At 36.4% G+C, this 13,217-nt stretch overlaps 1 pseudogene; it reads left to right on the top strand.

Moving 5' to 3' along the window:
- Nucleotides 1-1,118: 1,118 nt before the first annotated feature.
- Nucleotides 1,119-10,295, top strand: LOC103750067 (annotated as a pseudogene).
- Nucleotides 10,296-13,217: the final 2,922 nt, after the last annotated feature.

The following is a 13,217-nucleotide window of genomic DNA, read 5'->3' as shown; positions in this document are numbered from 1 at the left end:
CTTGCAGAAAACAAAGGTGGATGACTGTGACTACATTTACAGTTTCAGAGGTCATCAAGCCTTACTACAGCATATTGGACATGAAAGGCAGCTATTCCAACAGCAAGACTTCTAGTTGCTGACTCCCTCAGCAGAACCAGTTATTCTAGCCAGGTTTTCCAAGTTTCTGTCCCAGCATCTGGCATGTGAAATTATGATATTTGTCTCTACTGGTCTTTCTCCTCTCTAGAATGCCAACTATTTCAAAGTCAAGTCTCTGTCTTACCCAATTTTTTGTTTTCACAGTATCTGGGACAGTCCCTGGAAAGTTATAGGGAATATAAATATATGGTAAATGAACAAGGGAATAAATATGCAAAAAGAATGAAACCGAAGCATGCAAATTGACAGTTACGATCTGGTTTATAGTTTTTTGGTTGTTACAGGCTGAAGAAAGTTCCTTAACCCATGTGAGCCTCAGCTGCAAAGTAAGAATGACAATGTCAGACTTTCCTATTTCATACTATTATTGCAAAACTCAAAATCAATGCTTATGAGAGTATTCTGGAAACCAAAAGGAAAGTCAATCTGTTTTGTGTTGAAGGAGACAACTAGTATTTATGGCCCCTTTCATTGGGTTGCTGTGAGACTAAAGGTCATCTATGCATAAAACACTTGACCAGGTACATGGCATAAAGAAAGTTTTCTGGAAATGGTAGTAAGCTTAGATATTGATATTCTCTTGTGCATTAATGGGTCCAAGGTGGTGGACTTCTCTGGAAGTGGTATTATGAACCAAATGGCCTTTAAAATAACCATTTGAAAGTTGGGCTTCCTGGCGCATGCCTTTAATCCCAGCAATCAGAAGGCAGAAACAATCTCTCTATGAGATTGGGGAGAGCCTGATCTACAAAGTGAGTTCTAGGAAATCTGGGCTACAGGGAGAACTTGTCTCAAAATAAATAAAAAAACAATAAAATAGATAGATAGATAAATAAATAAATAAATAAATAAATAAATAACCATTTGACTTCTATGTTGCCATGGTAGACAATTTAGACTCCTTCATTGTGTCTTAAAAACATCAGACCCATGTGTAACTTCTCTACAGTCAGCTGTTGCCTTCACTGAACCCGAGAATGGTCTTTTCAGGTGAGTATACATGTGTATTTCTTATGAGGATATGCATATGTACACGTTTGTGCATGTATCTGTGTCTATGTGGATATGTTTGTACGAATGTATTTAATGAATCTGTGTATAGTCCTAACTGAAGTATACATGTTCTCTGTCTATGGATATATGTGTGACTTGCCATGTTTATATGCACATGAATGCCTGTGCATGTATACATGCACGGTCTAGGTCTACATGCATATGGATATATAAATGTTAATATGCAAATTTGTGTTCATACCTGAATCTTGAACAGGGCTGACCACCCTGGATGATTTGAGTGTGAGAATGAGCAGAAGTTGCAGGCCCTGCTTGGTCCTGGGTTAGAGCAGGCCACAGGCTATAGCCCTGTTGCATGGCTATGGAATTCATAGTGTGGCATGAGAGTAGATGTCAGGCATGGTTAGGAGGGAACCTTCACATTACAAACAGGCCTAGCTGAGGCAATGCTGGGCATGAGTTAGAGGACAAAGAATAGAACATTCAATTTCAGGAGCCTTGGCAAGAGAGACAAGTTACAGGCTAGAGAGAATCTAGTGGAAAGAAGAAAAAGGGCCTTGCCCTGGAGAATGTAGAGGAAAGGGAAAGAGTCAAGTGCTACATTTGCAGCACTAATTTCTACAGAGTTCTCCCATGAGAGTATCACTCTGAGTTGAAAACCAATGCTAGAAAAAGTGGATTTGACATTGAAAGCTCAAACCACATTTACCTTTGATGGCAGGCTGTACAGATGTGCAAAATCAGTAAAATTCAAATAAAAAGATATAATTGCAAGAACCATGGTCTCAAATAGCCCACTTCTCCCTTCCTCTAAATTTGCCCATGATGGCTTCATTATTTTCGTGTTATTTCAGAGAACCAAAAACATTACCTAAAAGCTGAAACCCTTATTGACCTGCCAAATCAAGATTTCTGTCTGCTTCATTTGAGATTTTACATGACGTGCAAGAGAAAAAGAATTTACAGGAACATTCTGTGACATAAGAAACCTTATGTTTGGGTTTTCTTGTCTCACTTTAATTGGATGATGAGAAAGTTGGTGGCCATGCACTCTCTGACAAATATTTTGTTAAAATTTTTATAATCTAGCCTATCAGATCATTTGCATGGGGAAAGTAATGCACGCACAATGTTAGATAGAAAGCTCAAAGAGGAAGGTAGGTTATAAGTGAAAATGTTCTCTACTGCCCCCTGCTCCAGAACTTCCTCTGGAGGATACATACTTTTTAATCTTTTAAGAATAGTTCTTCCTAGGAAAAAATAAAAGAATTATTATGCTCCTCAGCAGCATCTGCCTAATGGTTGTATCACTCACTCTTGTCTCTCAAAATGTGTATTCAATGAGCTTCCAGATTCCTATATTACGCTTTTCCTTACCCTCTTGGGAGCCAGCTCCTCAATATCCTTTGCTGATTCCTTCATCTCTCCCATACATCCTTTTACCGAACAAACTTTTTTTGCATTTCATCATCTGAGACGAGCGAGTCGGGATATAAACAAATTCATTTCTAATAGGGGCAAATGAAATCAGGGTCCAAAGTCTCCATGCGTGATAGATTACTTCAAAAGATGACCATCAATCCTTCCTATCTTGCAGGTTCATTTTAAAAGTGACTTTGGTGCTCCTGTCATTAAGTAGAAGAGGTTATTGTCAAGCTGGATAAGCCCGAGGATAGGCTTTAACAAGCAGGATGCAGCAAGTAACATCATGTAATTTCTGAGACTAGATCTGAAAATGCCTCAGTAGTTTCTAGACTTGCCAATTTTAGAAGTTTCCATCTGGAAAAGAAGCTACATGGAAAAAAACCTGGAACATGGTACCCAAGAACTAGAACCAAGATCCAAGACATGAGTGGTTCCATTTTAGATCCTTTAATCTCAGTTGAGATGCCTCAGATGAGATATGTGTGGCACAATAAACTTTTTGAATATTGTTGGAATTTATGAGTCACAATAGGATGAGCAAATGACTTGTTATTTTTGTCACTATCTTTTAAAGCTATTTGTTATGCAACAATTGATAACTAATAACGCAAAGAACCCAAATCCATGTGAACATTAGGTTGAATCCTACAAACTATGTCCAAATTACCTACTTTACAACAGATGGCCAGACAGGCATGGGAAACAACTAAACAGCTGTACTTTTATGTCACTCTCTGCTTTTCTAAGTAATAAAAGACAAGTACTTAAAAGTAAAAGATCTCAAAACTACTTTTTGATAAGTTTGATAAGTTTAGTGAAATATGCCTGATCCAAGTTACTTTTAAATAGTATATTAATCTATGCTAGACACATAAAAGAGCCCAACTTATCTAACTTAACAACACAGTTTAAGCAAACGATGTTATTCTCATTTCACATATGAGAAAACTGAGATATCCATTAATCAATGCATTTATAAGTTTATAACTAAATGGGCTATATGTGGGTGGGAGGTTGGTTGGAGAAAGTCGGCCATTGAGGGTGTGTATTTGAAGAGCATATCGCCTCCCTGGCCCCTTTCTTTTCCTCTCTGTTTCTTGACTGTCATGAAGTGAGCAGCTTTTGTCTACTTGCATTTCTGGCATGATATTTTTATCCACCACAAGGCTAAAAGCAATGGAGGCAGCTAACAATGAATTTCAGTCTCAAAAAACATGACCCCCAAATAAATCCCTCCTCCTTCATTGACTGCATCAGGTATTTTGTCACAAAGGCAAAAACACCTAATGCACATAGTTTTAACCAGTGCATACTTAATGATCTCTTATACATTAAGAGGTGGCTAATCTTGGTTCTCAAGGTATAAACATTGTGCTATGGTGAAGAGTCAGGCACAGTAGAAGGAAGTAAAGGGTCCTGGTGCTGTAAACATAGCCAAATACACATGGTTGAAGAAGTCATAGAGCGTAGAGAAAACCCAAGGCTGTCACATCTCTAAGCAAATGTAATTTCTTACTATGTTCAAAATATGAATTCTTATTTTTGCAGGCGTGTATCCCAATTGCCACTCATCAAAGAAGCTTTTTTTTTTACAACAGACAGAGACTATTACTGAATTCTGCAACTGGTCACACACAAACATTGTAAATTGTCCAAGTTTAAATGGCACATCTACAATGCAACCTCTACACTTAAGGCTGATGGAACACAGAACAAGGGACACTAATGCATCTCACAATTATCATCAATGAAGCTCCATCATGCAACAGAGGTCCAAGAACACAAAAGGTCACAAATAGCCAAAACATAGAGAATAAGAGTTTACAGAATATAGGTCCTTGGGCAGGACTTTTATATTAGAATCCACCCACCCAGGTCTCAGGGACCACTGCAGAAGAGGAGGCAGAAAGACTGAAAGACCATGGAGGAGGTGCACGACCATATGGAAATAGAGTCCTGCAGGCTCCTGGGATCTTTCTCATATGAAACTACAGCAATGGTGTCAGCATGCACAAGACCCATTCACACTCAAGCAGACAAAAACCCAGCATAGAACTATGGAAATGGACAAAAAGTCCCAATCTTAGTCAAAGACTTATTGGCAGCTGATCACTGCTGTGTGAAGGAAAACTGATCTTAAAGGGAGGGACTCTAGATAGGCCGACTAGACCTCAGTGAATGAACTTCCACTGTGGGATGTCTGGGGACACTAACTTGGCTTGATAGGCCTTAACAAAACTGACAGAATGCATGAATTCCAGTGGAGTGGGGGACCTATGAAAGAGTTTCAATGGGGAAGGGGTATAAAGAGGATTAAGGTTGATTAAGACATTTTGTATGACATACACAAAAATTCAATTAAAAATTTGCAAAAAGAGGAGAAACAGGTCCTCACATTCTTACTTCTCAGCCTCTGCTTTTCTCACCTCCACTCCCATAACCCCAGTTGCCAGGTGGAAAATTCCCTATTCTATCTTCTGAATATACACCAAAGCCCATAGTTACTCTGGCCTTAGGGAACTGTTGACATACGATCTCTTAAATAAGTCAGACAGAATCCAAGTGCTTATGTACACCAGGAGACATGTCTAAGCACATTCATGGCAGCACTGCTTTATAACTGTCAAACACTAGAAACAACCAGGATGTCCATCAAAGTTACTAAAGATAAATTGTGGCATAGTCACATAACAGAATACTGTACAGCAACAAAAATGAACCAACTATAGGCATCTACACCAGCACTGATAAATTCCTCAAAAACATGGAATGAAGAAGGTAGTCACAACAAAATACACACAGACGTGCACTGAAGAGATGGCTCAGTAGTTAAGAGCACTGGCTGCTTTTCCAGAGGATCTGGATTTGATTCCCAGCACCAACATGACAGACAACAACAATCCATAACTCCAGTTCCAGAGGACCTGACACCCTCTTCTGGTCTCCGCAAGCCTTACACCATGTGGGTGCACTTACATACATGTAGGCAAAGCATGCATACACATAACATAAAAATAAATAAATCAAAAAATTAAAAATACAAACAAAAAATTATAAGTATATAAAGTTTGAACATATTTAAATCAAAATTATATTGTCTATGGATGCTTATATAAATGCTAAACCTATAAAGAAAAAATATTATTATAATAATCAGAATAGGGATAAATAGTGCCATCAGTGGAGCAGAAGAATAGGTGGGTGAGGGTTATGTTGTTTTATTTCTTGTCCTGATCAGTCATTACTTAGGTGGTGTCCTATCAATGTTCTTTTGCCAGATAATTTTCTTCTGAACGGTTCTGTTTTCTTAATAGAACAAAAAGGTAATTAAGATGGGGAAGTGGGTATGGAAGATTTGATGAGAAGGAAGGTAATATGAATGAAACAGAGAAGTGGGAAATTTAGGATTATTTTATTTTTCTTTAAAGCAAGTTTTTCAATATTTCCTGATATTTTTGCTTTTCTCTCATGCATAACATTTTATGAGTATTCTAAGAGTTATTCCTAACACTTATGATTTAATGTTAGTTAATATATAAGAATGAATTAAAAGAGTTGTTATTAAAACATGTAATTAAGATAACAGTTATCTCACATGAATCTATAGCAATGGTGTCAGCATACATGAGTCCCATGCAAACTCAGGCAGACAAAAATCCAGCATAGAACTGAGAAAATGAACAGCAGACCTCAATCTTATCTTAAGGAATGTTGGCAACTGGTTGCTGCTAGGTAAAGAAGAGCTGATCTTCCAAAAAAAAAAAAAAGGACTCTAGATAGGCTGACTAGACTCAGTGGACGGACTTACACTGGGGAATGACTGGGGACACTGGCAACCCAGTGGGCCTTGACAGGGATGACAGAATGTATGGGCTCCAGTGTATGTGTGGGGTATGGGTGGGTGCCAGTGGGGACGGGGGTATAAACATGATTAAGATTGTTTGAGATGTTCTGTATGAAATAAAAAAAAATCAATAAAAAATGTATAAGATAGCAGAATGCATTAGTTAAGTATGATTTTATTTGGAACTTTAGAAAAGCTAATACACCTTATACTTACAGAAAAATCCCCACAGAGCTCATGTAGGTATTGTATTAGAGCATCTTCTCCTTTCCCCTCAATATTTCTGTTGTCATTGTAGAAAAGGCTTTGTTATATAGCACAAGCTGGCTTTGAATTCATGATCTTCCTGCCTCAGCCTCCAGCATGCAGGAATCACAGCCTTACAATGTCACACTTGGCTTTCCTTCCAGCTTTTTTCTAAACATCTTTAGTATTAAATCCTAAATTTTATAGTTAATTAAACAAGTATAGGCTTTTATTTCATCCCTATTTTATTATAAGTTCTAAAAGTAATCTTTGAAACAGCATAAAGTCAATACTTTAAAATAATCACATTGCTATCATAGTACAAGCTATTAATATTTAAAATTAGTAGAGAATAATTGCAATCTTAAATTTCACTCAAAAGCTTTATATAGCAAAAGCTGATTTACACATACATAATGCATATTTGTACAGTATTGCCTGAGTTTTTACATGAGGTAATTTATAAAAATAATTATTTTAAATATAACACAGTTTAGTTGTAGACCAAGGTTTATAATTATAACATTTCAATTATCAATCTATTTCATGTAAATTTAAGTTTTTATACTGACAAATATAGCACATTTATACAATGCAATTGCAAGTATCAAAGTTCAGTTGTGGTGTTGCTGCTAAGTTGTGACATGGCAAATGCTCTCAGTGGAAATGGTGGGCTAGGGACATTTGGAAAATCTTTCCTCCATGAAAGCAAGGAGAACCCTATGAAAACAGTTCAAAGCAAACATATTTAGAATTTAACCAAAGGTCTGTAATAATCCAGAGGCTATTTATTCACAAAATTGCTGACTTTTATTAACAGTGAGCATTGTAGCATTTTAACTTGGCCTCATTCTCCTTCGCCTCTCTTCAGCACAGAAACAGACTGTCTCATTGTCTCATTTAAAACCAGCAGCCAGGCAGAAGGATTTCAACTTCTCCAAAGCTCCATATTCAGATAATTGTCATGATTGTCATTCCTGGCAGTTCCCTGGAAAATTACATTTCCAAGGTCCATCTTTATTTGACTTGACTCCGAGTTTACTCAGTGTGAAAAGCCTTTTCCCTGGAAATATTTGTCAAAAACAATCAGTAGCAATTGCCTAACACAGTAGCAACCTGGGGCAATGAGACTGCTTAGAGCAAACAACAAGCAGTCAAAAAATTAAAATGAAAAGCTGGAGAATGAGGTGTTCAAAAGGTTTTTGAAAAAGTGTCAATATATTCCTTGTAATCTAGAAGGCTATTTGCATATGTAGGGCTGTGTGAAAGCTTTGACCTGTGCATATGCCAAGGAAAACATGGAGACGGTTCTCACTCCTGGCTGAACTTGAGGCTCTGTATAAGTAGGGAGTGAAGTCTAAAATAGAATTGACAATTGTCTTTTTGAGCGTCAAGGCATGCCCAGTCTACTCAGCCCCTTGGCAAAGGCTAGGGGAGTTATTGTTTCTAGACTTTTAAGGAAATCTTTTTTCCAGCTAACCAATGAGTTGAATGAGCAGATACTTCTTCGGCCACACACATCAAAGAGTAAAGACATAAAGTTTAGATCAGAAAAGTTAATAAACAAACAACAGATAGCAGAAATAGAAATCCCTATGAAGATGGCCACATATTATTTCTAAAGTTGTAATGTATTACTTAAAACATTCATTTTGAGCAGAAATTGAATGCATACAAAAGTACACAGAACTCAAGCTGGGTGTGGTGGTGCATGCCTTTAATCCCAGCAGTTGGGAGGCAGAGGCAGGCGGATCTTTGTGAGTTTGAGGCCAGTCTGGTCTACATAGTGAGTTCAAGGACAGCTGGGGCTACAGGGAGACCCTGTCTCAAAAAAGATTTTAAAAAGAGTACACAGAACTCATGATCAGTAAGACATAGTGTAAAAACCAAAAAGAAGTGATGCAAAGCTATCATTGAGGAAGCCCAGACATTGGGGTTATTAGACAAGAACTATCAATAACCCATTTGAAATATATTAAAGGAATTAAGATCATAACTTGACCAACAACTATAACAATTGAGAGGACATCCAGGAGTTGGCTTTGTTGTTTGGGCACTTGATATGCAGAAAAACAGGAGTATAATGCAGAATTCACAGACTACAGCCCTTGAACACATTTTATCCTGAGAGTGTGGTATCCCAAGTACTCCAAATCCTGACAATATTGGCGTGGGCTGTTTGCAAAGGAAAGCAGACACCAGCCAAGGTATACTGAAACAGCTCTCAAATCTTTTCTGCAAAAAATGTCAAAGATATTTTCACCCACCAGGAACTTGGCTACAGTGTACTTTAGAATCCATGAAACATCCTAATTTGTGTTTTAAAAAAATCAAAGCCCCTTTGAGCAAAATAAAGCTCGTAGGTGCAGGAATTGTATGGATTGAGCCCATTGTAAGAGACTAAAAGTTAAATCAACTACTCAGAAAGAGGTAGATTAAATGGTGCTATCCTTCAGTAAGTGTTAGTGGTGGATTATGTTGTTCAATTCCAAATGTACAGTGATTTCATGGAGTTAAAGCTAAGAACTTCTGGAAGGCTATGATTCAGGGCAGGTAAAAGACTTTGCAGACAAAATAAAAACCTTGTACTATCTGGAATGGCTGATTTTGAAATATGATATATGTCAAAACAATTTAAATCAAAGAGATTCATGAAGGACTAGATTTTTTATTATTCCTCAAAACAATGTGTTCTAAAGATAGAATTTCTCCAGAGTACAATTCACTGCAGATACAAAACATCACGAGGACTGATCTCTCAGGATATCATGGTAACTAACTTGTACAATTGCAAAAACACTCTTTTTATGTGGAAATTGTTTAATATGCAAGATTAATGTTACTTATCTTTCCTGAAATCTGAAACAAGAAAACAATACAAAGTCTGGGAAATATGAATCAGGTGTGTGTGTGTGTGTGTGTGTGTGTGTGTGTGTGTGTGTGTGTACTCAAGTAACCAGTGCCATCTATCTTATAGATGAAAATATCCTACAAGTTGCAGATAGTAATGAGAGCACTTTCTGGAGCTATCCTTTCAATAATTCATGCCATCCCAAAAAGCTAGAACAGTTTATTGCGATCGTATGCAGTATAGTCTGGCATCTAAAATACAATTAATGTTTTAGAATAGTATTTATATAAAGTATAACAATTAGAAGATCTGGTCACAATAAACATCAGAAATTAATACAGATAAAGAGTAATGGTGTCCAATCCATTTGCATCAACTTCTAAATCCTTGAGACCTGGTGCTGGGATTTTACTTGGTCAAGTGCAACTTAAATTGTGAGCATGTCAACAAAAAGAATTCAGAGTTTCGAATGTCATATTAGTCAAGGAAAGCTAGAACTCTACTATATCAACATAGTATACAGTGAGAACTAAAACAGTTCTCAACACAGAAAGCATGTATCTGGATAACAAAAGATATACTATGATTTCATTGAGGATCTTGAAGATGAGACAATTAGAAAAAATGTTGATATATACAGAGATTCAGCCATTCCTATGAAACATGAAACAGATCATGAAGAAGCAGCTAGAATTAGATCTGACTGACATGCTTGAGAGAATTTATATTTGTCAAGATGCCACTGGTGAAGAGGATGCATCAGTGATGTCATAAATGAAATCATGCTGTAGACTCTTTGTATAACACTGGGCTTAGGAAGTTGAAAAAAAACTTTTCTGTATATTTCATATATTCCTCTATATTGTGAGAGGAGAAATTTAGTTTTAAACCTGAATGAATATGACTATTGTGATCCCTCAAATATGGCTACTTGTTCACACAAATCACTGAAAAACATTGATAGCTTTGAAATTTTAAATAATAATCATTGCTGATATTTAGGCAGTTTTGTGTACACAGTTTTCACTTTGTTAATATATAGGGTACTGTAATATTTTGATATACTACAGAGCTGGTAAAAGCCCCAAAGTTGTGATTCCTGGATGTTAACTAAATATTCAATCTTAAAGCAAGGTTTTCCATTGGTTTCACATTGTTTTATGAGCATATGAAAAATATTCATGAAGCATGTTTTTTCTGTGAAATTTTTAGGCACATTGATCCAGTTTAGATCAATTTCATGTCATTGAGGTAGAGAAATTGTTTCAGCTTATAACTTGGAATTCATGGAGACTTAATACTTTTTATTTCTTTGTAAAATTAACATCTTCAAGAAAGAGAAACAAAGGAAGTTATGTTTATAGAACTAAAGAGAAGCACACAAATGATTAATCATTTTATATTGATATACACTGCAACAGTAAAGAGAGAGGAAATAGGAAGGATGGACCAAGTAGAAATCGTGGAATTGAAAACTAACTCAAACATTTAAAAATTGAATAGAACAGTTCAAAGTAGATTTGAGTACCTGGAAGACAGATGATTCAGTGAACTTGAATCTAGAGCAATTGAGATTATCATATGTGAGGATCAAAAGACAAAAGAATGAGGAAAAAACTAACAGGGCCTAGGGGGAAGTGTGAGAGAAAATTAGACATGTATATGCACATTGCAAGTCCAAAAACAGTAGAGAAAAGGGCAGAGACATGCATGAAAAATAGTATCTTAGAATTCCCAAATGTGATGGAAAAATCTTAATCTGCACACTCAGGAAATTCAGTGCACTCAAAGTAGAATGAATTCCAAGGGATCCACAAATCATAACCAAACTGTCAAAAGCCAGAGAAAGACTCTTGAAAGCAAAAAGGGAATTGTGATACATCATGTACAAGGGATTCTCTATGAAACTGCCAGTAACTTTTCTACCAGAAATTATAGAGGACAGAAGGCCAAAGTACTTTTTATTTAGAACTCATAATACAATAATCAAAATTGCAAAAGTAACCCATATAAATTATATTGATATTAGTCCCAAGGATATTATTACAAATTAAAATTTTAATTCCTACTGCAAAGGATATTATCATTCAAGGAAAAAAAATCTCACAGATTAGGAGGGGGAAAAGTCAAAGACCATGTTTCTGATAAAAATCTTGTAGTCATAATGTATTATGAATTCTTAAAATTCAACAATGTAAAGACCAATAACTTGATTTTAAAATTTGGCAAAAAGACATGACAAAGCATTCTTCCAAATATAACACACAAATGAACCATAAGCATATGAAAGATGCTCAGTATTTTAGCTCTAATTAGTCACTTTGGAAATGGAAATCAAAACCACAGTGAGATAGTACTTCACACCCACCAGGATGACTACAATTTAAAATATTATCAATCTTCATGGTAGCATGTGTCTTTAATCTCAGCGCACAAGAGGTAGAGAGAGCTGAATCTCTATGAATTCAAAGTCAGCCTGGTCTACGTATTGAGCTCGCCATGACTCAGGACTACAAAGTAAAACCATGTCCAAAACAAACAAACAAAGAAGGTAATAAAAAGTATTGGTGAGGATGTGGAACCCTCATATACTGCTTAGCTAATGTAAAATAGTGTAGCCACTCTGTACAACAGTTTTTCGGTCTCTCAGAAGGGCACCATATGACCCAGTAATTCCAGTCCTAAATATGTATCTCAAAAGAGATGAAAATATTTGCTCACACTAAAGCTTGTACATGAATGCCCAGAGAAGAATTATTTATAACAGGCAATGCCAAATATCCACATAAATAATGAAGAAATAAACACAAGTAACACTCAATGATGGAATAATATTCAGTCATTAAAGGAATGAAGTGCTGATACATGCAGCAAGGATGTATCCTGAAAGCTTTGTGCTGAGTGAAAGAAACCAAAGACCAATGACATAAAAACATATTCCATTATTCCACTTATATGAAATATCTAGAATATGTAAATCTATGAAGAAACAGTGAGTTAGATATTGCTTAGAGTTGGGATAAAGGGAGGGGAATACCAATGGGTACAGGGCTTCTTTTAAGGGTAAGGGAAATGTTTTAGAATTGTGTTGATGTGCAGTTTGTGAATGTTCAAAAACCACTAAATACTACACTTTCATTAAAAGATGAGGTTTGTGATATATAGATTATATCTCAATAAGCAAAATTAATTATACATGCAGTAATATCCATAAGCACTGGGTTTTCTAGAATGCTGAAAGCAAAGTCAGGGTCTTAAAAACTAAGACCTAGAAATGACTGTGCCAGTTTAACCCAAGTCCACTATGACCACCTCCACCATTCCAGGAATAAGCTAATCACTATGATGGGGGAATAGGGCACAGAGTCCCACCAAGGAAGGGAGGAGTACACCCTGTCACAGAATTATAGAACTTATTTCCCTATTAAACTCAGGGCTGTGGGTCTTGTGCCATTCAAACCACTTGGCAAATAAAATATAGTCAGCCTCATTTTACCAATGGGGCTACATCCCAAAGATAATGACATACCATAATTAGGTATGTGACAAGGTTCTGCCAAGTCAAGAACCACTAGGATGTAGATCTCAGTTTTCTCTGACTGTTGCTTTGGAAAAAAGTAGTTGTTTTTGTTTTCAAACTCTTCACTTAAAAATGATTCCTGGGTAAGAAGTTCTGTGGAAAATGAGAAACACTTC

The sequence above is a fragment of the Nannospalax galili genome, unplaced genomic scaffold (assembly GCF_000622305.1).
Source record: "Nannospalax galili isolate Female #2095 unplaced genomic scaffold, S.galili_v1.0 scaffold25, whole genome shotgun sequence".
In the NCBI taxonomy this organism is placed as follows: Eukaryota; Metazoa; Chordata; class Mammalia; order Rodentia; family Spalacidae; genus Nannospalax; species Nannospalax galili.
The sequence above is the reverse complement of the archived record's forward strand: the minus strand, read 5'-3'. Positions and strand labels throughout refer to the sequence as shown.